Raw genomic sequence first — 23,351 nt, 5'->3', positions numbered from 1 at the left:
AAAGTGGACATTAGTGCCTGGGCACTGTCCTTACCCCGCTAGCGTAATTAATTATTTCTGAGCAGGACAGATACGCGCCATTACAGTAGCGGGGCTTCTTCCTCACCTCACCAGAACATCTTTAGAGCATTACAAGTCTATCACTATAGAGTTTATTATTTCCCAGACTGTGTACTTTTGGCGCTGGATTGTGAGCTGAAAAATCCTCTGTGTCCCTCTGACAGATTTACTGACGGTCTGTCCCCCATAAGCCGATGTGTCTGTGGGTACTTGGTACATGTGTGTCAACATGTCGATGGCTGAATGTTTTTCCCAAGAGGAAACTATATCAGGAATGCAGACATATGATGGTGGCCCTGTTGGCACCACCAATAACTGACTGGGTAAAAGTTTCAGTAATATCAGAGTAAGGTTGGATAAATCTGTGTCCCAGACACAGACGTAGAGAATAGATGTGATGTTCATGGCTATGTTTCTTTTCCCTCATGCCCCGCGGGGTCGCAAAAATGTTATTTTGCCCAGTTACTACACACTGATACTGACACGGATACTGATTCCTATGTCGACCATAATGTTTCCTGATTAGATCCAATATTGGCAAGGAGCATTCAGTACATGATTGTGGATATTAAGGACATATTAAAATCACTGAAGACCCTGCTGTTCCTGACAAAGGGGTCTATATGTATGTATATATAGATATATAATGAAAGCTGATGTAACGTTCCTCCATCTCTGTTTGAGAAAGTCTGGGCCAGCTCGACAAGATGGTTTCAAATCCCCAAAAGGATTCTGGTTGTTTATTCATTTCCCGCCGCGGACAGAATAAAGTGGGAGTCACCCCCTGTTCTGCACGGGGCCCTGTCACAAATCCAGCGGATCGTATGCAGGAAGCTACATTATTTCTAGTTATGTAACCAAGGGTACATTACTTAGACCTGCCATTACATGTGCATGGGTGAGTAGTAGTATTCAAGAATTGGTCGAATACCTTGTCATCCGATATAGATACCTTGGAGAGATGGGATACTCCTTACGTTGTATCATATCAAGGACACTGCAGCATACTTACGTGAGACTGCAAGGGATATAGGACTCTTGAGTTCACGGGCCAATTTCATGGCAGTCTCGGATAGGAGGGCATTGTGGATTCACCAAGAGAATGCTGATGCTGACTCCAAGAAGAAAGGGAGTCCCTTCCCTATGAAGGTGAAGCGTTGTTTGGTGACTGCCTAGTTAATTTGATCTCGGCAGCTCCCGCAGGTAAGTCAACCTTCTTGCCCTATGTTCCCTCCCAACGGATGAAGACGCATCATTATCTGATGCAGTCATTTCGGCCCAATAGATATGCAAGAAGTTAAGATTCCCCTTTCTTTGCAGGTAGAGGAAGGAGAAGAGGGAAGAGGTCTGCATCCTCTTCAAGATCGCAGGAGCAGAGATCATCCTCTGCTTCTGCCAAATCCACCGCATGACGCTGGGGCTCTCTTGCAGGAGCCCGCACCAGTGGGGGCACGTCTAAAACTCTTCAGTCAGTTCTGGATTCATTCGGACATGGACTCGTGTGTTTTACAAATAGTGTCCCAAGGGTACAAACTGGGGTTTCAAGACGTTCCCCCTCACCGATTGTTCAAATCGGCTTTAGTCAGCAGGGAGCAGGTTTTTATTCAAGCCTCTTCGTGGTCCCTAAGCCGGACAGCTCAGTCAGACCAATCTGAAATCTGAAATCCCTCAATTTCTACGTAAGGAAATTAAATTTCAAGATGGAATCTCTCAGTGCAGTGATCTCCAGTCCGGAGGAAGGAGATTTCATGGTTTTGGTAGACATAAAGGATGCCTACTTACATGTTCCCATTTAGCCTCTGCATCAAGCTACCTGAGGTTTGCAATTCAGTATTGTCATTACCAATTTCAGACATTGCCGTTTGGTCTGTCCACGGCTCTGAGGATTTTCACCAGGGTGATCGCAAGCAAGGAGTAACAATTATCCCGTACTTGGATGATCTTTTGATAAAGGCGAAATCCAGGGACCAGTTAGTGCAAAACATTGCACTCTCCCTGACAGTTCTTCAACAACATAGTTGGCTCCTAAACTTGCCAAAATCGCAGTTGGTCCCAATGACGCGGTTGTTGTTTTTGGGAGTGATACTGGACACAGAAGAGGTTTTCTTCCAGTGGAAAGGCTCTGGAGATCCAGAGTCTGGTCAAACAAATTCTGAAACCAGCAAGAGTGTTAATCCATCAATGCATTTGGTTGCTGGGTAAGATGGTTGCGGCCTACGAGCCCATTCAGTTTGGCTGGTTCCATGCCAGAGTGTTCCAGTGGGACCTGTTGGACAAGTGGTCCGGATCCCACCTACACACGCACCGGAGGATAATCCTGTCTTCCAAGACCAGAATCTCACTCCATTGGTGGCTGCACAGTTCTCACCTCCTAGAGGGGCGAAGGTTCGGGATCCAGGACTGGATCCTAGGGACCATGGATGCAACCCTCCGAGGCTGGGGAGCAGTCACACAGGGGGAAAACGTCCAAGGAAGATGGTCAAGTCGGGAAAGTTGTCTCCACATAAATGTTCTGGAGTTAAGGGCCATTTAATAACTGCAGACACAGTACGCACTGGGACGGGTGCCCAGCATCCTCTACGGAATAAGAGAAAAGGATTTACCTGTAGGTATTAAAATCCTATTTTCTCTAACGTCCTAGAGGATGCTGGGGACTCCGTAAGGAACATGGGGATAGACGGCTCCGCAGGAGACATGGGCACTTTAAGAAAGACTTTAGTTCTGGGTGTGCACTGGCTCCTCCCTCTATGCCCCTCCTCCATACCTCAGTTTGATACTGTGCCCAGTGGAGACTGGGTGCTTTTCAGGAGCTCTCCTGAGCTTTCTGACAGAAAGTATTTTGTTAGGTTTTTAATTTTCAGGGAGCACTGCTGGCAACAGACTCCCTGCATCGAGGGACTGAGGGGAGAGAAGCAGCCCTACTCTCCGAGTTGCAAGGTCCTGCTTCTTAAGCTACTGGACACCATTAGCTCCAAAGGGATTAGCTCCAAAGGGATTGGTACGCAGGATCTCACCCTCGCCGTCCGTCCCAGAGCCGCGCCGCCGTCCCGCTCGCAGAGCCGGAAGATAGAAGCCGGGTGAGTATGAGAAGAAAAGAAGACTTCAGAGGCGGCAGAGGACTTCATGATCTTCATTGAGGTAACGCACAGCACTGCAGCTGTGCGCCATTGCTCCCATACACCTCACATACTCCGGTCACTGTAAGGGTGCAGGGCGCAGGGGGGGCGCCCTGGGCTGCAATATAAACCTCTTTTTGGCAGAAATATAACATATATACAGCTGGGCACTGTATATATGTATGAGCCCCCGCCAATTGTACAGTTTAAGCAGGACAGAAGCCCGCCGCCGAGGGGGCGGGGCTTCTCCCTCAGCACTCACCAGCGCCATTTTTTCTTCACAGCACCGCTGAGAGGAAGCTCCCCGGACTCTCCCCTGCTTATACCACGGTAGACAAGAGGGTTGAAAAGAGAGGGGGGGGGGCACATAATTTGGCGCAAATTACTTACAGCAGCGCTACTGTGCAAACATTAAGTTACTGTGCTATTCCTGGGTTATATAGCGCTGGGGTATGTGCTGGCATACTCTCTCTCTGTCTCTCCAAAGGGCAGAGCCGGCCATAGGCATAGGCAAACTAGGCAATTGCCTAGGGCATTTGATATGCCTAGGGGCATCAGCAACTTCTGCTGATTAAAATGATATGCGGCATGCCTATATTCTGTGTGTAGGATTTCATATGCAGATACAGCCACAGTCTCACACAGTATATAGGCGTGCTGCATATCATTTTAATCGGCAGAAGCTGCGTGTGCATCCTAACAACATAGCAATGCAAATAAGATGCATTTTAATAAAAAAAAGGTGCCCCAACGTTAGCATTGAGGCAAGATTTATGAGGACACATCTGTATCCAAGCAGAGGCAGAGGTCACAGTGTTAGTGGCAGTGTGAGTGCTGTGTGCATGTGAGTGGGTTGATTGTGCAGTAGTGTTCGGAATATGAGTAAGGAGCATTATGTGTGTCATGTAAAAATGCATTAATAATGTGCAACATATGTGTAAGGGGCACTATGTGTGTCATTATGTGTATAAGGGCATTAATAATGTGCGGCATATGTGTAAGGGACATTGGTGGTCATTCCGAGTTGTTCGCTCTGTAATTTTCTTCGCATCGCAGCGATTTTCCGCTAATTGCGCATGCGCAAGGGTGGTCATTCCGAGTTGTTCGCTCGGTAATTTTCTTCGCATCGCAGCGATTTTCCGCTAATTGCGCATGCGCAATGTTCGCTCTGCGACTGCGCAAAGTAAATTTGCTATGCAGTTAGGTATTTTACTCACGGCATTACAAGGTTTTTTCTTTGTTCTGCTGATCGTAGTGTGATTGACAGGAAGTGGGTGTTTCTGGGCGGAAACTGGCCGTTTTATGGGTGTGTGTGAAAAAACGCTGCCGTTTCTGGGTAAAACGCGGGAGTGTCTGAAGAAACGGGGGAGTGTCTGGGCGAACACTGGGTGTGTTTGTGACGTCAAACCAGGAACGAAACTGACTGAACTGATCACAGTTGTCGAGTAAGTCTGGAGCTACTCAGAAACTGCTAAGAAGTGTCTATTCGCAATTCTGCTAATCTTTCGTTCGCAATTTTGATAAGCTAAGATTCACTCCCAGTAGGCGGCGGCTTAACGTGTGCAATGCTGCTAAAAGCAGCTTGCGAGCTAACAACTCGGAATGAGTGCCATTATGTGTAAAAGGGCATTAATAAAGGTTGTCATAATGTGTAAGACGCATTATGTTTATAAGGACATTAGTGATGTGTCTCATATGTGTAAGGGGCATTACTGTGTGGAATTATGTGTATAAATGCATTACTAATGTGTGGCATTATGTGTATAAGGTGCTCTAATATGTAGCGTTGCGTATAGAAAGGGCATTTACTGTGTCGTCTAATGTGAATAAAGAGCAATAGGGTGTGGTGTAATGTAAATAAGGAGCAATTCAGTGTGATGTAATGTGAATACGGAGCACTACTGTGAGAAGTAACGTTTATAAGGTAAAGTAATACTACTGTGGGATGTAATGTGAATTATGGACACTATCGCGTGATCAAATGTGAATAAAATTGCAGTACTGTGTGGCGGAATTTTAATTGGGGGTACTATTGTGTGGACATGCCCATTGCCAGCAAAAACACACCCCTTTTTGGACTGTGCGCCAAATGTGCGAACTGTTCCTGTTTAAAATATAGGGGGTACAAACACCAAAATAAGTACTGTTATGGGTGAGGGTTGATGGTGCTGGGAAAGAGGTGCAAGGTCAGAGGCGGAACCAGCGGTGGTGCTAGGGGGCACCAGGCAAAATCTTGCCTAGGGCATCATATTGGTTAGGGCCAGCTTTGGCAAAGGGCCTTGTGGGGGAAATGTCTTCAGTAAAAGCATTCCCTGTGTGTGTGGTGTGTCGGTACGCGTGTGTCGACATGTCTGAGGAAGAAGGCTATATTAGAGAGGAGCGGGAGCAAATGAATGTGGTGTCTCCGCCGACACCTGATTGGATGGATATGTGGAATGTTTTAAATGCTAGTGTAAACTCATTGCACAAAAGATTAGACAAGGCTGAAGCTTTGGGACAGTCAGGGTCTCAACCCATGCCTGATCCTATGTCGCAGGGACTGTCAGGGTCTCATAAGTGCCCACTATCCAGATTGTTGACACAGATACCGACACGGATTCTGACTCCAGTGTCGATTACGATGATGCAAAGTTACAGCCAAAATTGGCAAAATACATTTGATATATGATTATGGCAATAAAAGATGTTTTGCACATCACAGAGGAGCCCCCTATCCCTGACAAGAGGGTACATATGTACAAGGGAAAGAAGCCTGAGGTAACCTTTTCCCCTCACACGAGCTGAACGAGTTATGTGAAAAAGCTTGGGAATCTCCTGCAGATTTCCAAAAGGATTCTTATGGCGTATCCTTTCCCATCAACGGATAGGTTACGATGGGAATCCTCCCCTTGGGTGGACAAAGCATTAACACGCTTATCCAAGAAGTTAGCCCTCCCGTCCCAGGATACGGCTACCCTCAAAGAGTCTGCTGACCGCAAACAGGAGATTACCCTGAAGTCCATTTATACACATTCAGGTACCTTACTCAGACCGGCAATTGCGTCGGCCTGGGTGTGTATGTGTAGTGCTGTAGCGGCATGGACGGATACTCTAGATAAGGATACTATTTTATTGCCCCTGGGGCATATAAGAGATGCTGTCCTATATATGTGTGTATGCAAACTACAGGTGGTGCTGCATGGCACACACCCTTTTACTTGTCTTGTAGAGCAACTCTGGAGCTGTTACTGGGTCCAGCTGCTGCAAGAAATCAGCTTGAATGCTTCAGGGGCTGGGGCATGGCCAACATGAGCCCCACACTGATGGGGGTGTATAAAGCGATCTAGGGGTCATCCAAGCGCAACCCCACAAAGGCCGCCATGCCCTGCGTGACCATTTTCTCTTTTCATATGCAGACGAGGGTTGCAGCCAACTATACCCATTGCTTGGATGACATCACCATATGCGAATCCATCTGCTGCAGGCCTTCCCCCAGGAATGCTTGCACTAGTTGTTGCATTTGGTTTGTTGTTTGGGGGGTGCTTCAGTATTAGGCAGCCTTCTTCCCTCACACATTCGTCTGAAAATGTGTTCTCCCTGCAGTTGTTGTCCCCAGATGAGAGTTCCCTTGTGCTGCCTCAGTTGAATCTCCTTTACTTGACGGAGGTGTGCCTGAGCAGCGGCCCTCCCCAGCCCTATCTCAAATCATACTTATTTTGCTTAGGTGATTCCATGGTCATGAAGATTGTTTTCCCAGGGTGAGGTTCATTCATTGCATTCTGGGTATGCTGACCTCTGTGATTTCCCCAAATGTGGGAATCTCGACTGCATAATTTGTGGTAGGGGGGGGGACTGCATTTGTGCTTTCCCCTGGTTGGCTCTGGTATAATTTAGATCTCATTGTCTCAGGTCACTCTCCCGCCTAGTTTGCTGTCTGTTTCCACTTCTCTTTTCTTGAGCCCCTCCCTTCTATGCCCTTGCGCACTATCCTGACTTCTCCCGTCTGCTTACTTTGTGCCTTCCAACGCACAATGCGAACTACAGGTGGTGTTGCAGGGCCCACACCCTTTTATTTGCCTTACAGAGCAGCTCTGGAGCTGTTACAGTGCCCAGCTGCTGCAAGAAATCAGCTTGAATGCTTCAGGGGCTGGGGCATGGCCAACATGAGCCCCACACCAAAGGAGGGTGGGGGGTGTTCAATGCGAACTAGGGGTCATCCAAGCGCCCCTTTTCTCTTTTCATATGCAGATGAGGGTTCCAGCCAACTTTGGCCCACTGCTTGGATGACATCACCGTATGCAAATCCGTCTGCTGCAGACCTTTCCCCAGGAATGCTTGTACTAGTTGTTGCATATGGTTTGATGTTTGAGGGTGCTTCAGTATTAGGCAGCCTTCCGCCCTCTCATTTTCATCTGAAAAGATGTGGTCTCCCTGCAGTTGTTGTCCCCAGACAAGAGTTCCCTTGTGCTTCCTCAGTTGAATCTCCTTAACTTGACGGGGGTGTGCTCGAGCAGCCGCCCTCCACAGCCCTATCCCAACACATGCTTTTCTTGCGTATGAGATCTCTTGATCATGAAGATAGTTCTCACAGGGTGAGGTTCATCCATTACATTTTAAAGTAGGAAGGTACAAATTACATATTCAAATTACATATATGTGCTGGATTCAAATGTTTTCCCCCCTTCCTTTCTCAATTGTGCCCATCAGCAGCTATTCTAATGTTGCTGCCAATGGGTGTGACACATTCATTTCTTCTGTGGGGTACACTGGACTCCACAAGGATTCACATTGGGGTGTAGAGTAGGATCTTGATCTGAGGCACCAACAGGCTCAAAGCTTTTGACTGTTCCCAAGATGCTCAGCGCCCCCTGCTCTATAACCTCGCTTCCATGAACAGGGAGCTCAGTTATTAGTTGGTGCCTTCAGTAGCAGGCCACTTAACAGGGGGCTGCCTCAGGCAGCCTATTCTTAGCTATTAATTTTGACAAGAAAAGAAGAACTTTTTTTTATAAGAATCTACAAGGGCTGCAGCAGGTTAGGTCTAATAGACATCTTTACTACAGCTCCATCACTCCCAGCGGCGCAGTATACTCCCGTGCCCTGGTTGCTGGGTCACTGCAGCGGAGGCTCCGGTTTCTTCCTAAGGTCAGTCACACACACACCGCCCTCCGGGATCACGAGGCCGCTGATGAAAGGGAGGTAAGGGACTTCTGTGCCCACACTATACCGTGATCCAGCGTGGCTGTAGGGGGTGGGCCATGTGCGCACTGGCGTGGACACTGATTACTGGGCAGCCGCTCCACTAGCCACCAGGGACAGTTAAGGAGCACAGCTCTGGGGGGGGTTTCTCTTATATTAACCCCATTTTGTACTACCCGCAGTGCATTGTGATAGGTAATAGAGCCTGATTCAGGTTGGATTGCAATCGCAATAAGCAATCCAACTGCAAAAATTGCTAAGAGCATACGCATGCGCCTGCATTTTCTGCGGCACCCCGCAGATAATGCGATCGCTTCTGACTGTCAATCGGTGCTGGGGGGGGGGGGCAGCAACAATCCATTTCCAAGTCGGAGATGGAGCGGTGCATGGGCAGGGCTACAAAATGGGGTCGGCAACGGAGAAACAGGAGGCGTGGTCAGAGCTGCTGCATGACATCACATGCAGCAGCTGCGATCACAAAAATGGTGGCGGCTTCCTGCGCACACATACAGTCTGCACCAACAGGAGGCTAACCCATTTTTTATGATCACGCTGAACTGCACTGAGACTGCAATTTCAGCGTGGTCAAGAAGGGAGGCGGCATGCTGGGTGGCCCCAGCATGCGAACCAAAGGATTGCAAATTCTGTTACTTAGCAGAATTTGCAATCCTTACTGAATTAGGCCCATTGATTACAAAATGTATTTGTAAATATTTGAAGTTTTTCTTCAGGGACTAACACAAAAGATGCTTGGGGCTACTAACACATGGGTAAGCCACGTAAAGCTTCCCATGGGTCAGTGGCATCACAACGGGGTTGCGGCCCACACCCGAGTGTCACCCGCCAAGGGGGGTGACACCAAAGTGCCGGCTCCTCTTCAGTGACAGAATATGGGTGTTTCACTGTAACATTACGTGCAACACCCAGTTTCTGTCACTGTGCAGGAGCCAGCACCACTCACACACTAGTCCCCGGGTGCAGCACTCAACCCCCGGGATACCCGGAGCAACAAAATGGAGATTCAGGAAAACAGGCCACACCCCTACCTATGAGACCATGCCTCCTTTTTACCATTGCGCTGCTTATCTGCGCGCACTGCATTACAATCTCCCTCGCTGCCTCTCTGGGTGTCACCAATGATAGTGACACCTTTGCCATGCTTGTAGCAGCTGGTCCTAAGATCTACACCTCCAGCCCTGAGTGTTTGCCCTTGTGACTTGTTGATCATCATAGCGAAGCAGATTCTTACAGAAAACTGCAGGGGCTTAGATTGAAAAGAAAAACATTGACGAACCCATCATTTCAGCAACAGGGTCTGCCACACGGCTGACTGAAATGACTGGTTGGTTTGGGTCCCCACCAAAAAAGAAGCAATCAATCTCTCCTTGCACAAACTGGCTCTACAGAGGCAAGATGTCCACCTCATCATCCTCCGATTCCTCACCCCTTTCACTGTGTACATCGCCCCCCTCACATATTATTAATTCGTCCCCACTGGAATCCACCATCTCAGATCCCTGTGTACTTTCTGGAGGCAATTGCTGGTAAATGTCTCCACGGAGGAATTGATTATAATTCATTTTGATGATCATCATCTTCTCCACATTTTCTGGAAGTAACCTCGTACGCCGATTGCTGACAAGGTGAGCGGCTGCACTAAACACTCTTTTGGAGTACACACTGGAGGGAGGGCAACTTAGGTAGAATAAAGCCAGTTTGTGCAAGGGCCTCCAAATTGCCTCTTTTTCCTGCCAGTATACATACGGACTGTCTGACGTGCCTACCTGGATGCGGTCACTCATATAATCCTCCACCATTCTTTCAAAGGTGACAGAATCATATGTAGTGACAGTAGACGACATGTCAGTAATCGTTGCCAGGTCCTTCAGTCCGGACCAGATGTCAGCACTCACTCCAAACTGCCCTGCATCACCGCCAGCGGGTGGGCTCGGAATTCTTAGCCTTTTCCTTGCACCCCCAGTTGCGAGAGAATGTGAAGAAGGAGCTGTTGACGGGTCACGTTCCGCTTGACTTGACAATTTTCTCACCAGCAGGTCTTTGAACCTCTGCAGACTTGTGTCTGCCGGAAAGAGAGATACAATGTAGGTTTTAAATCTAGGATCGAGCACGGTGGCCAAAATGTATTGCTCTGATTTCAACAGATTGAATCCTGGTTAAGCGAATTAAGGGCTCCATCCACAAGTCCCACATGCCTAGCGGAATCGCTCTGTTTTAGCTCCTCCTTCAATGTCTCCAGCTTCTTCTGCAAAAGCCTGGCAGTGTCTGAACTGACTTCACGTGTGGCAAGTTCAAAGGGTTGCAGAACCTTACACAACGTTGAAATCATTCTCCACTGCGCTTGAGTCAGGTGCATTCCCCCTCCTTTGTCTATATCGTGGGTAGATGTATAGGCTTGAATGGCCTTTTGCTGCTCCTCCATCCTCTGAAGCATATAGAGGGTTGAATTCCACCTCGTTACCACCTCTTGCTTCAGAGGATGGCAGGGCAGGTGCAGGAATGTTTGGTGGTGCTCCAGTCTTCGGCACGCGGTGGCTGAATGCAGAAAGTGGCCCGCAATTCTTCGGGCCACCGACAGCATCTCTTGCACGCCCCTGTCGTTTTTTAAAATAATTCTGCACCACCAAATTCAATGTATATGCAAAACATGGGACGTGCTGGAATTTGCCCAGATGTAATGCACGCACAATATTGGTGGCATTGTCCGATGTCACAAATCCCCAGGAGAGTCCAATTGGGGTAAGCCATTCTGCGATGATGTTCCTCAGTTTCCGTAAGAGGTTGTCAGCTGTGTGCCTCTTATGGAAAGCGGTGATACAAAGCGTAGTCTGCCTAGGAACGAGTTGGCATTTGCGAGATGCTGCTACTGGTGCCGCCGCTGCTGTTCTTGCTGCGGGAGGCAATACATCTACCCAGTGGGCTGTCACAGTCATATAGTCCTGAGTCTGCCCTGCTCCACTTAACCACGGACATGTGGACTAGTGGACCTTGGGTACAACTGCATTTTTTAGGACACTGGTGACTCTTTTTCTGAGGTCTGTGTACATTTTCGGTATCGCCTGCCTAGAGAAATGGAACCTAGATGGCATTTGGTACCGGGGACACAGTACCTCAATCAAGTCTCTAGTTGCCTCTGAATTAACGATGGATACCGGAACCACGTTTCTCACCACCCAGGCTGACAAGACCTGAGTTATCCGCTTTGCAGCAGGATGACTGCTGTGATATTTCATCTTCCTCGCAAAGGACTGTTGGACAGTCAATTGCCTACTGGAAGTAGTACAAGTGGTCTTCCGACTTCCCCTCTGGGATGACGATCGACTCCCAGCAGCAACAACAGCAGCGCCAGCAGCAGTAGGCGTTACACTCAAGGATGCATCGGAGGAATCCCAGGCAGGAGAGGACTCGTCAGACTTGCCAGTGACATGGCCTACAGGACTATTGGCTTTCCTGTCTAAGGAGGAAATTGACACTGAGGGAGTTGGTGGTGTGGTTTGCAGGAGCTTGGTTACAAGAGGAAGGGATTTAGTGGTCAGTGGACTGCTTCCGCTGTCATCCAAAGTTTTTGAACTTGTCACTGACTTATGATTAATGCGCTGCAGGTGACGTATAAGGGAGGATGTTCTGAGGTGGTTAACGTCCTTACCCCTACTTATTACAGCTTGACAAAGGCAACACACGGCTTGACACCTGTTGTCCGCATTTGTGTACAGGATGCATACCTTCATGTCCCCATTTATCCATCTCATCAGGCGTACCTCAGATTTGCGGTACAGGACTGTCATTGCCAATTTCAGACGTTGCTGTTTGGTCTCTCCACGGCCCAGAGAATTTTCACCAAGGTAATGGCGGAAATGATGGTTCTCCTGCGTAAGCAAGGTGTCACAATTATCCCGTACTTGAGCGATCTCATAAAAGCGAGATCAAGAGAGCAGTTGCTGAACAGCGTATCACTTTCACTGAAAGTGTTACAGCAACACGGCTGGATTTTCAATATCCCAAAGTCGCAGTTGGTTTCTACGACTCGTCTGTCTTTCTTGGGCATGATTCTGGACACAGACCAGAAGAGAGTTTATCTCCCGATAGGAAAGGCCCAGGAACTCATGACTCTTGTCAGGAACCTATTGAAACCAAAACTTGTGTCAGTGCATCACTGCACTCGAGTCCTGGGAAAGATGGTGGCATCATACGAAGCCATTCCATTCGGCAGACGCAGATTCGGCATTCAGGACTGGATCCTGGTGACCACAGAGGCAAGCCTCCAAGGTTGGGGAGCAGTCACACAGGGAAGAAATATCCAAGGTCTTTGGTCAAGTCAAGAGACTTGTCTTCACATCAACATCCTGAAACTAGGGGCCATATACAATGCCCTACGTCAAGCGGAGACCTTACTTCGCGACCAACCGGTTCTGATCCAGTCAGACAACGTCACCGCAGTGGCTCATGTAAACCGCCAAGGCGGCACAAGGAGCAGAGTGGCGATGGCACAAGCCACCAGAATTCTTCGCTGGGTGGAGAATCACGCAAGCGCACTGTCAGCAGTGTTCATTCTGGGAGTGGACAACTGGGAAGCAGACTTCCTCAGCAGACACGACCTACATCCGGGAGAGTGGGGACTTCATCAGGAAGTCTTTGCACAGATTACAAGTCGGTGGGAACTGCCACAGATAGACATGATGGCGTCCCGGCTCAACAAAAAGCTACAGAGGTATTGCGCAAGGTCAAGAGACCCTCAGGCAGTAGCTGTAGACACCCTAGTGACACCGTGGGTGTTCCGGCCGGTCTATGTATTTCCTCCTCTTCCTCTCATACCCAAGGTGTTAAGGATAATAAGACAAAGAGGAGTGAGAACAATCCTCATTGTTCCAGATTGGCCACGGAGGACCTGGTATCCGGATCTGCAGGAATGGCTCACAGAAGATCCGTGGCCTCTTCCTCTAAGACAGGACCTGTTGCATCAGGGGCCCTGTCTGTTCCAAGACTTACCGCGGCTGCGTTTGACGGCATGGCGGTTGAATGCCGGATCCTAGCAGTGAAAGGCATTCCGGTTGAGGTCATCCCTACGCTGATAAAGGCTAGGAAGGATGTAACGTCAAAACATTACACCGTATATGGTGAAATTATGTTTCTTGGTGTGAGGCCAGGAATGCTCCTACGGAAGAATTCCATCTGGGCCGTTTCCTTCACTTCCTACAAACTGGAGTGAATTTGGGCCTAAAATTAGGCTCTATTAAGGTCCAGATTTTGGCCTTATCCATTTTCTTTCAAAAAGAATTGGTTTCTCTTCCAGAAGTTCAGACTTTTGTAAAAGGAGTGCTGCATATTCAGCCTCCTTTTGTGCCTCCGGTGGCACCTTGGGACCTTAACGTGGTGTTAAGTTTTCTAAAATCACACTGGTTTGAACCACTTAAAACGGTGGAGTTAAAATATCTTACATGGAAGGTGGTCATGTTATTAGCCTTGGCTTCGGCTAGGCGAGTGTCGGAATTAGCGGCTTTGTCACATAAAAGCCCATATTTGGTGTACCATGTGGATAGAGCGGAATTGCGGACCCGTCCTCAATTCCTACCAAAAGTGGTCTCATCTTTTCACATGAACCAACCTATTGTGGTGCCTTTGGCTACGCGTGACTTGGAGGATTCCGAGTTACTTGATGTGGTCAGGGCTTTGAAGATTTACGTGGCCAGGACGGCTAGAGTCAGGAAAACTGAAGCGCTGTTTGTCCTGTATGCAACCAACAAGATTGGTGCCCCTGCTTCAAAGCAGGCTATTGCTCGCTGGATTTGTAACACGATTCAGCAAGCGCATTCTATGGCTGGATTGCAGTTACCGAAATCGGTCTAGGCTCATTCCACGAGGAAAGTGGGCTCTTCTTGGGCGGCTGCCCGAGGGGTCTCGGCACTACAGCTGTGTCGAGCTGCTACTTGGTCAGGTTCAAACACCTTTTCAAAATACTATAAGTTTGATACCCTGGCTGAGGAGGAACTCATGTTTGCTCAATCGGTGCTGCAGAGTCATCCGCACTCTCCCGCCCGTTTTGGAGCTTTGGTATAATCCCCATGGTCCTTACGGAGTCCCCAGCATCCTCTAGGATGTTAGAGAAAATAAGATTTTAAACCTACCGGTAAATCTTTTTCTCGTAGTCCGTAGAGGATGCTGGGTGACCGTCCCAAGTGCGGACTACTTCTGCAATACTTGTATATAGTTATTGCTTCAATAAGGGTTATGTTAGAGTTGCATCAATCCTGCACTGATGCTACAGTATGTTGTTTTTTCGTACTCATAACTGGGTAGTTTATCACAAGTTATACGGTGTGATTGGTGTGGCTGGTATGAATCTTGCCCTGGATTAACAAAATCCTTTCCTCATACTGCCAGTCTCCTCTGGGCACAGTTTCTCTAACTGTGGCATAGAGGGGCATAGAGGGAGGAGCCAGTGCACACCCAGAACTAAAGTCTTTCTTAAAGTGCCCATGTCTCCTGCGGAGCCCGTCTATCCCCATGGTCCTTACGGAGTCCCCAGCATCCTCTACGGACTACGAGAAAAAGATTTACCGGTAGGTTTAAAATCTTATTTTCTACTTTATTCTTTTCTATCCTAGTTTATTACGACCAACTTTCATCCAAGGAGTTTGATATTCTACTACCTGCATGCAATTTAAATTGCTTAAATTGTTTATATGGTTGATTTGTCCTTCACAATCCATAATCTGCAACTTGGATGTACTTGTGTCATTGAAAATCTTATAATAAAAATGTTTATATATTGAAAAAAAAAGTTATAAGACATATGCCTACCTACTAAATGGGGTAAAATTAGGGGATTCTGTACTGGAAAAGGACTTAGGTGTCCTCATAGATAGCAAGCTAAGCAGTAGTACCCAAAGTAGGACTGCAGCAAAGAAGGCTAATAAGATATTAGCATGCATAAAACGGGGTATTGATGCTAGGGACGAGAGTATTATACTCCCGTTATATAAATCACTAGTGAGGCCACACCTTGAATACTGTGTACAGTTCTGGGCACCGTACTACAAAAAGGATATCCTGGAGCTTGAAAAGGTACAGAGGAGGGCGACCAAACTAATTAAGGGCATGGAGATGATGGAATACAAGGAAAGGCTTGAAAGACTAGGCATGTTTACATTGGAAAAGCGGAGACTAAGAGGGGATATGATCAACATCTACAAATATATAAGGGGACAATACACAGAGCTTGCGCGGGACCTGTTTCTGGTTAGATCAACACAGAGGACTCGTGGACACTCGCTCAGGTTAGAGGAGAGGAGATTCCGCACAATACAGCGTAAAGGCTTTTTCACGGTAAGGACAATACGTGTTTGGAATTCCCTGCCCGAGGGAGTTGTAATGGCGGAATCTGTCAACACCTTTAAGAATGGGTTAGATAAATTCCTATTGGATAAGGATATCCAGGGGTATGGTGCATAGTCATGCATTATAATTACTATAAATAGGGATAAAATGCAATGGCTGACAGCAGCATCAGTCAGACATTTTAGTAAAATCATCATGCATAGGACACCACAAATAGGTTGAACTCGATGGACAATTGTCTTTTTTCAACCTCAGATACTATGTTACTATGTTACTATGTAATATTTGAAGAAACAAAATAAAATAAAGCTATGTATTGGGTTTCACTAACAAGCACATTGGAAGACTTGACTACTGTTAAAAGACATGCATTACATGGTATAGAGCCACAAACCACAATGTAGTAAAATAAAAACAAACTTACATGTGTATCAAACCTATGTGAGGCTTACATTGATAGTGCAAGATCAACACTCTATCAACTGTGCAAACTAGACTGCACATAAATGCCATAAAATTTATCTGAGATTTTAGTAAATAAGGCCTGTTGCTGTCCGGGTCACACAGCCGTCACGGCCCCGCCCCCATACGGTCCGGTCATGTCTGCGTTGTCCTGACTGTGCTCCCAAAATGGCGGCACAACGCCGCTGGCCCGACTCCTCCTGCCCAGTGACCGCCTCTACCTGTCAATCAGGCAGAGGCGCTCACTGGGCAGAGATGCTGATCGCATCTCTGGCATGTGCCGGTGCACTGTGGCACCAGCACACACGCACTTCAGACCTGATCTCCTGTTGTGTGAATATGCACAGCAGGGATCAGGTCTTAATTAGGCCCTATATACAGCTGTCAGTAAAGCAGGGATGTGCTGCTGCCAGTGAGGCAGGGATGTTCTGCTGTCAGTGAAGCAGTGATGTGCTGCTGTCAGTGAAGCAGTGATGTGCTGCTGTCAGCGAGGCAGTGATGTGCTGCTGTCAGCGAGGCAGGGATGTGCTGCTATAAGTGAGGCAGGGATGTGCTGCCGTCAATGAGGCAGGGATGTGCTGCCGTCAATGTTGCAGGGATGTGTTGCTGTCAACGTTGCAGGGATGTGCTGCTGTCAGTGAAGCAGGAATGTGCTGCTGCAGTGAGGCAGAGATATGCTGCCCACTATCTCCCTATCACCCCTGCCTGAGTCGCACACTTTCCCTGTCACCCCTGCCTCAGTTACCCACTATCTCCCAGTCACCGCTGCCTCAGTCAACCACTATACCTGCGACCCCTGCCTCAGTCTCTTACTGTCCCTGTCACCCCTGCCACAGTCATCCACTATCTCCCTATCATCCCTGCCTTATTCATTTATTATCCCTGTCACCCACTTTCTTCCCATACTTACCCAACCCCTTCCTATCACCCCTCCCTCAGTAACCCACTATCTCCCTGTCACCCCTGCCTAAGTCACCCACTATCACTGTCACCCCTGCATCAGTCACCCACTATCTCCCAGTCACCCCGGCTTCAGTCACCCACTATATCCCACTCATACATGCTTCAGTCACCCACTATCTCCCAGTCATCCCTGCCTCAGTCACCTACTGACACCAGTGCAGATATTTCTGCTGCAGCCTCTCCACTCTCCAGCGTGAACGTCCTGACGACTGAGGAAATCCGCTTCCCAGTTGAGGACTCCGGGAATGAACACTGCCGATATTGCTGGCAGATGACGTTCTACCCAACTGAGGATTTTTTTATACTTCCAGCTTTGCCATGCAGTTTCGAGTGCCGACTTGATGATTTGTGTACACTACCGTGGTGGCGTTGTCCGATTGTACTTGAACAGGCCTGTTCTGTACTAGAGGCAGGGCCAGTATCAATGAATTGAACACTGCCCGCAATTCCAGAATGTTTATCGGGAGGAGAGATTCCTCCCTGGTCCACCGATGGTGAAGGGTCGTCATCACGGCCATGACCTTGGTGAATTTCCGAGGTGCCGTGGCCAAACCAGAAGGCAGGACCTGAAATCCAAAAACTAACCAGGCACAACACTGCTTAGCTTCCAACATCAGATGAGATTGGACATATCCAGTGCGATGCGGCTGTAGATGATTTTTGCTGTTTCTAACTTCTACATCAATGAATAAGTTTCAAAATAGAATGCATCAAGAGAACGGTGTTGGTAGTATAAAACTACCTACAGCACCTGGTATTCCCAGGTGGTCTCACATCCAAGAACAAACCAGGCCTAAGATCAGGTGATATTGGGCATATACAGTGTGGTGTGGCTGTAGATGAGCTTAGTGGTTTCTGTTAGAGTTCTTCTACTTCTAACTACTAGTACATAAATGAATAAGCGGCCGATTTATTAAACCTGGTGGAATGATAATTTGCATGGTGATAAAGTACCTAATTGCCATGTCACAGGCTGGGTTTGAAAAATGACAGTTAGGAGCTGACTGGCTGGTACTTTATCACCTTGCACTTTATCAGTTCACCAGGCTTAATAGATCTGCCCCAATGTTTCAAAATGGAATGCATCAAGAGAACGGTGTTGGTATTGTAAAAATACACACAGCTCCTGGTATTTCCTGGTGGTCTCCCATCCAAGTACTAAAACCAGGACCAACACTGCTCAGCTTCCATGATCAGGAGAGATTGGGCAAATCCAGTGTGCTGTGGCTGTAGATGAGCTGGTGGTTTCTGTTAGAGCTTTTCTACTTCTAACTTCTGGTACATAAAAGAATACATGTAAAAATTAAATGTACCAAGAAAAGGGTGTTGGTAGTTTAAAAACACCTAAAGAATCTGATAATACATGGATGGGAGACTGCTTGGTAGTAACAAAGTCCAATACTGCTTTGCTTCAAAGATCAAATGAGATTGGGCATATCCAGTGTGGTGTGGCTTTAGATAAGCTTTGTGGTTTCTGTTAGAGCTCTTCTACTTCTAACTACTGGTACATTAATGAATATGTATAAGGTTGTAGTTTATCCAATATGCCTTTACTACCTTACCTTACCCCCCCTCCCCTCCCCTCCTTATAGCTTCCTTTGTTCTCTCCTCGTGTGTGCGTTATTTGTTTTCTCATACGTCCTAGAGGATGCTGGGATCACATTAAGAACCATGGGGTATAGACGGGATCTGCAGGAGACATGGGCACTTTAAGACTTTCAAAGGGTGTGAACTGTCTCCTCCCTCTATGCCCCTCCTCCAGACTCCAGTTTTAGAATTGTGCCCAGTGAGACTGGATGCACTACAGGGGAGCTCTACTGAGTTTCTCTGAAAAGACTTATGTTAGTTTTTCTTATTTTCAGGGAGGCTGCTGGCAACAGTCTCCCTGCTTCGTGGGACTTAGGGGAGAGAAGTATGACCAACTTCTAGTGAGTTCAATGGCTCTACTTCTGGCTGACAGGACACCATTAGCTCCTGAGGGTGCTGATCGCTGGGTACGCCTAGATGCCCACTCCCGTAGCCTGCCATCACCCCCTTACAGAGCCAGAAGTCAGAAGACAGGCGAGTAGCAGAAGAACAGATGGCATTCTGAGGTACCACGCAGCGAGCGGAATGCTGTGCGCCATGTTCCCACACAAACACAGGCACTGCAGGGTGCAGGGCGTTGGGGGGGGGGGGGGCACCCTGGGCAGCATAAATTCCTCACAAAAGGCTGGCAAAAGTGGACATTAGTGCCTGGGCACTGTCCTTACCCCACCAGCGTAATTAATTATTTGTTTCTGAGCGGGACAGAAGCGTGCCATTACAGCGGCGGGGCTTCTTCCTCACCTCACCAGCACATCTATAGAGCGTTACAAGTCTATCACTATAGAGTTTATTATTTCCCAGACTGTGTACTTTTGATGCTGGGTTGTGAGCTGAAAAATCCCATCTGTCCCTCTGACAGATTTACTGTAGGTCTATCCCCCATAAGCCGATGTGTCTGTGGGTACTTGGTACATGTGTGTCAACATGTCGGTGGCTGAATGTTTTTCCCAAGAGGAAACTATATTAGGAATGCAGACATATGATGGTGGCCCTGTTGGCACCACCAATAACTGACTGGGTGAAAGTTTCAGTAATATCAGAGTGAGGTTGGATAAATCTGTGTCCCAGACACAGACGTAGAGAAAAGATGTGATGTTCATGGCTATGCTTCTTTTCCCTCAGGCCCCGCAAAAATGTTATTTTGCCCAGTTACTACACACTGATACTGACTCGGATACTGATTCCTATGTCGACCATAATATTTCCTGATTAGATCCAATATTGGCAAGGAGCATTCAGTACATGATTGTGGATATTAAGGACATATTAACATCACTGAGGACCCTGCTGTTCCTGACAAAGGGGTCTATATGTATGTATATATAGATATATAATGAAAGCTGATGTAACGTTCCTCCATCTCTGTTTGAGAAAGTCTGGGCCAGCTCGACAAGATGGTTTCAAATCCCCAAAAGGTTTCCGGTTGTTTATTCATTTCCTGCCGCGGACAGAATAAAGTGGGAATCACCCCCTGTTCTGCATGGGGCCCTGTCACAAATCCAGCGGATCGTATGCAGGAAGCTACATTATTTCTAGTTATGTAACCACGGGTACATTACTTAGACCTGCCATTACATGCGCATGGGTGAGTAGTAGTATTCAAGAATTGGTCGAATACCTTGTCATCCGATATAGATATCCTGGAGACATGGGATGCTCCTTACGTTGGATCATATCAAGGACACTGCAGCATACTTACGACTGCAAGGGATATAGGACTCTTGAGTTCACGGGCCAATTTCATGGCAGTCTCGGATAGGAGGGCATTGTGGATTCACCAAGGGAATGCTGATGCTGACTCCAAGAAGAAAGGGAGTCTCTTCCCTATGAAGGTGAAGCCTTGTTTGGCGACGGCCTAGTTAATTTGATCTCGGCAGCTCCCGCAGGTAAGTCAACCTTCTTGCCCTATGTTCCCTCTCAACGGATGAAGACTCATCATTATCTAACGCAGTCATTTTGGCCCAATAGATATGCAAGAAGTTAAGATTCCCCTTTCTTTGCAGGTAGAGGAAGGAGAAGAGGGAAGAGGTCTGTAGCCTCTTCAAGATCGCAGGAGCAGAGATCGTCCTCTGCTTCTGCCAAATCCACTGCATGACGCTGGGGCTCTCTTGCAGGAGCCCACACCAGTGGGGGCACGTCTAAAACACTTCAGTCAGTTCTGGATTAATTTGGACCTGGACTCGTGGGTTTTACAAATAGTGTCCCAAGGGTACAAACTGGGGTTTCAAGACGTTCCCCCTCACCGATTGTTCAAATCGGCCTTAGTCAGCAGGGAGAAGGCTTTTATTCAAGCCTCTTCGTGGTCCCGAAGCCGGAAGGCTCAGTCAGACCAATCTGAAATCCCTCAATTTCTACCTAAAGAAATTCAATTTCAAGATGGAATCTCTCAGGGTAGGGATCTCCAGTCCGGAGGAAGGAGATTTCATGGTTTTGGTAGACATAAGGATGCCTACTTACATGTTCCGTTTAGCCACTGCATCAAGCTACCTGAGGTTTGCAATTCAGTATTGTCATTACCAATTTCAGACGTTGCCGTTTGGTCTGTCCACGGCTCCGAGGATTTTCACCAGGGTGATGGCGGAAATGATGGTTCTCCTTCGCAAGCAAGGAGTCACAATTATCCCGTACTTGGATGATCTCTTGATAAAGGCGAGATCCAGGGACCAGTTGTTGCAAAACATTGCACTCTCCCTGACAGTTCTTCAACAACATGGTTGGCTCCTAAACTTGCCAAAATCGCAGTTGGTCCCAATGACGCGGTTGTTGTTTTTGGGAGTGATACTGGACACAGAAGAGGTTTTCTTCCAGTGGAAAGGCTATGGAGATCCAGAGTCTGGTCAAACAAATTCTGAAACCAGCAAGAGTGTTAATCCATCAATGCATTCGGTTGCTGGGGAAGATGGTTGCGGCCTACGAGGCCATTCAGTTTGGCAGGTTCCATGCTAGAGTGTTCCAGTGGGACCTGTTGGACAAGTGGTCCGGATCCCACCTACACATGCACCGGAGGATAATCCTATCTTCCAAGACCAGAATATCACTCCATTGGCGGCTGCACAGTTCTCACCTCCTAGAGGGGCGATGGTTCGGGATCCAGGACTGGATCCTAGGGACCACGGATGCAACCCTCCGAGGCTGGGGAGCAGTCACACAGGGGGAAAACATCCAAGGAAGATGGTCAAGTCGGGAAAGTTGTCTCCACATAAATGTTCTGGAGTTAAGGGCAATTTAATAACTGCAGACACAGTACGCACTGGGACGGGTGCCCTGCATCCTCTACGGACTAAGAGAAAAGGATTTACCGGTAGGTATTAAAATCCTATTTTCTCTAACGTCCTAGAGGATGCTGGGGACTCTGTAAGGACCATGGGGATAGACGGGCTCCGCAGGAGACATGGGCACTTTAAGAAAGACTTTAGTTCTGGGTGTGCAGTGGCTCCTCCCTCTATGCCCCTCCTCCATACCTCAGTTTGATACTGTGCCCAGTGGAAACTGTGTGCTTTTCAGGAGCTCTCCTGAGCTTTCTGACAGAAAGTATTTTGTTAGGTTTTTAATTTTCAGGGAGCACTGCTGGCAACAGACTCCCTGCATCGAGGGACTGAGGGGAGAGAAGCAGCCCTACTCTCTGAGTTGCAAGGTCCTGCTTCTTAGGCTACTGGACACCATTAGCTCCAGCGGGATTGGTACGCAGGATCTCACCCTCGCCGTCCGTCCCAGAGCCGCGCCGCCGTCCCCCTCGCAGAGCCGGAAGATAGAAGCCGGGTGAGTATGAGAAGAAAAGAGACTTCAGCGGTGGCAGAAGACTTCATGATCTTCACTGAAGTAACGCACAGCACTGCAGCTGTGCGCCATTGCTCCCATACACCTCACATACTCTGGTCACTGTAAGGGTGCAGGGCGCCCTGGGCAGCAATATAAACCTCTTTTTGCCAAAAATATAACATATATACAGCTGAGCACTGTATATATGTATGAGCCCCCGCCAATTTTACAGTTTAAGCGGGACAGAAGCCCGCCGCCGAGGGGGCGGGGCTTCTCCCTCAGCACTCACCAGCGCCATTTTTTCTCCACAGCACCGCTGAGGCAGCTCCCCAGACTCTCGCCTGCTGAAACCACGGTAGACAAGAGGGTTGAAAAGAGGGGGGGGGCACATAATTCGGCGCAAATTACATACAGCAGCACTACTGGGCAAACATTAAGTTACTGTGTTATTCCTGGGTTATATAGCGCTGGGGTGTGTGCTGGCATACTCTCTCTCTCTGTCTCTCCAAAGGGCCTTGTGGGGAAACTGTTTTCAGAAAAAGCATTCCCTGTGTGTGTGGTGTGTCGGTACATGTGTGTCGACATGTCTGAGGAAGAAGGCTATATTAGAGAGGAGCGGGAGCAAATTAATGTGGTGTCTCTGCGACAGCTGATTGGATGGATATGTGGAATGTTTTAAATGCTAGTGTAAACTCAGTGCACAAAAGATTAGACAAGGCTGAAGCTTCGGGACAGTCAGGGTCTCAACCCATGCCTGATCCTATGTCGCAGGGACTGTCAGGGTCTCATAAGCGCCCACTATCCCAGATTGTTGACACAGATACTGACACGGATTCTGACTCCAGTGTCGATTACGATGATGCAAAGTTACAG

At 47.9% G+C, this 23,351-nt stretch overlaps 1 non-coding gene across 1 annotated transcript; it reads left to right on the top strand.

The window, feature by feature from the left end:
• The first annotated feature begins 6,862 nt into the window (after positions 1-6,862).
• LOC134951549 (U1 spliceosomal RNA) lies at positions 6,863-7,028 on the top strand. The gene has a single exon (XR_010184269.1). It is a non-coding gene; the product is annotated as a U1 spliceosomal RNA (small nuclear RNA).
• Positions 7,029-23,351: the final 16,323 nt, after the last annotated feature.

Source organism: Pseudophryne corroboree, chromosome 8, assembly GCF_028390025.1.
Source record: "Pseudophryne corroboree isolate aPseCor3 chromosome 8, aPseCor3.hap2, whole genome shotgun sequence".
Lineage (NCBI taxonomy): Eukaryota > Metazoa > Chordata > Amphibia > Anura > Myobatrachidae > Pseudophryne > Pseudophryne corroboree.
The sequence above is the reverse complement of the archived record's forward strand: the minus strand, read 5'-3'. Positions and strand labels throughout refer to the sequence as shown.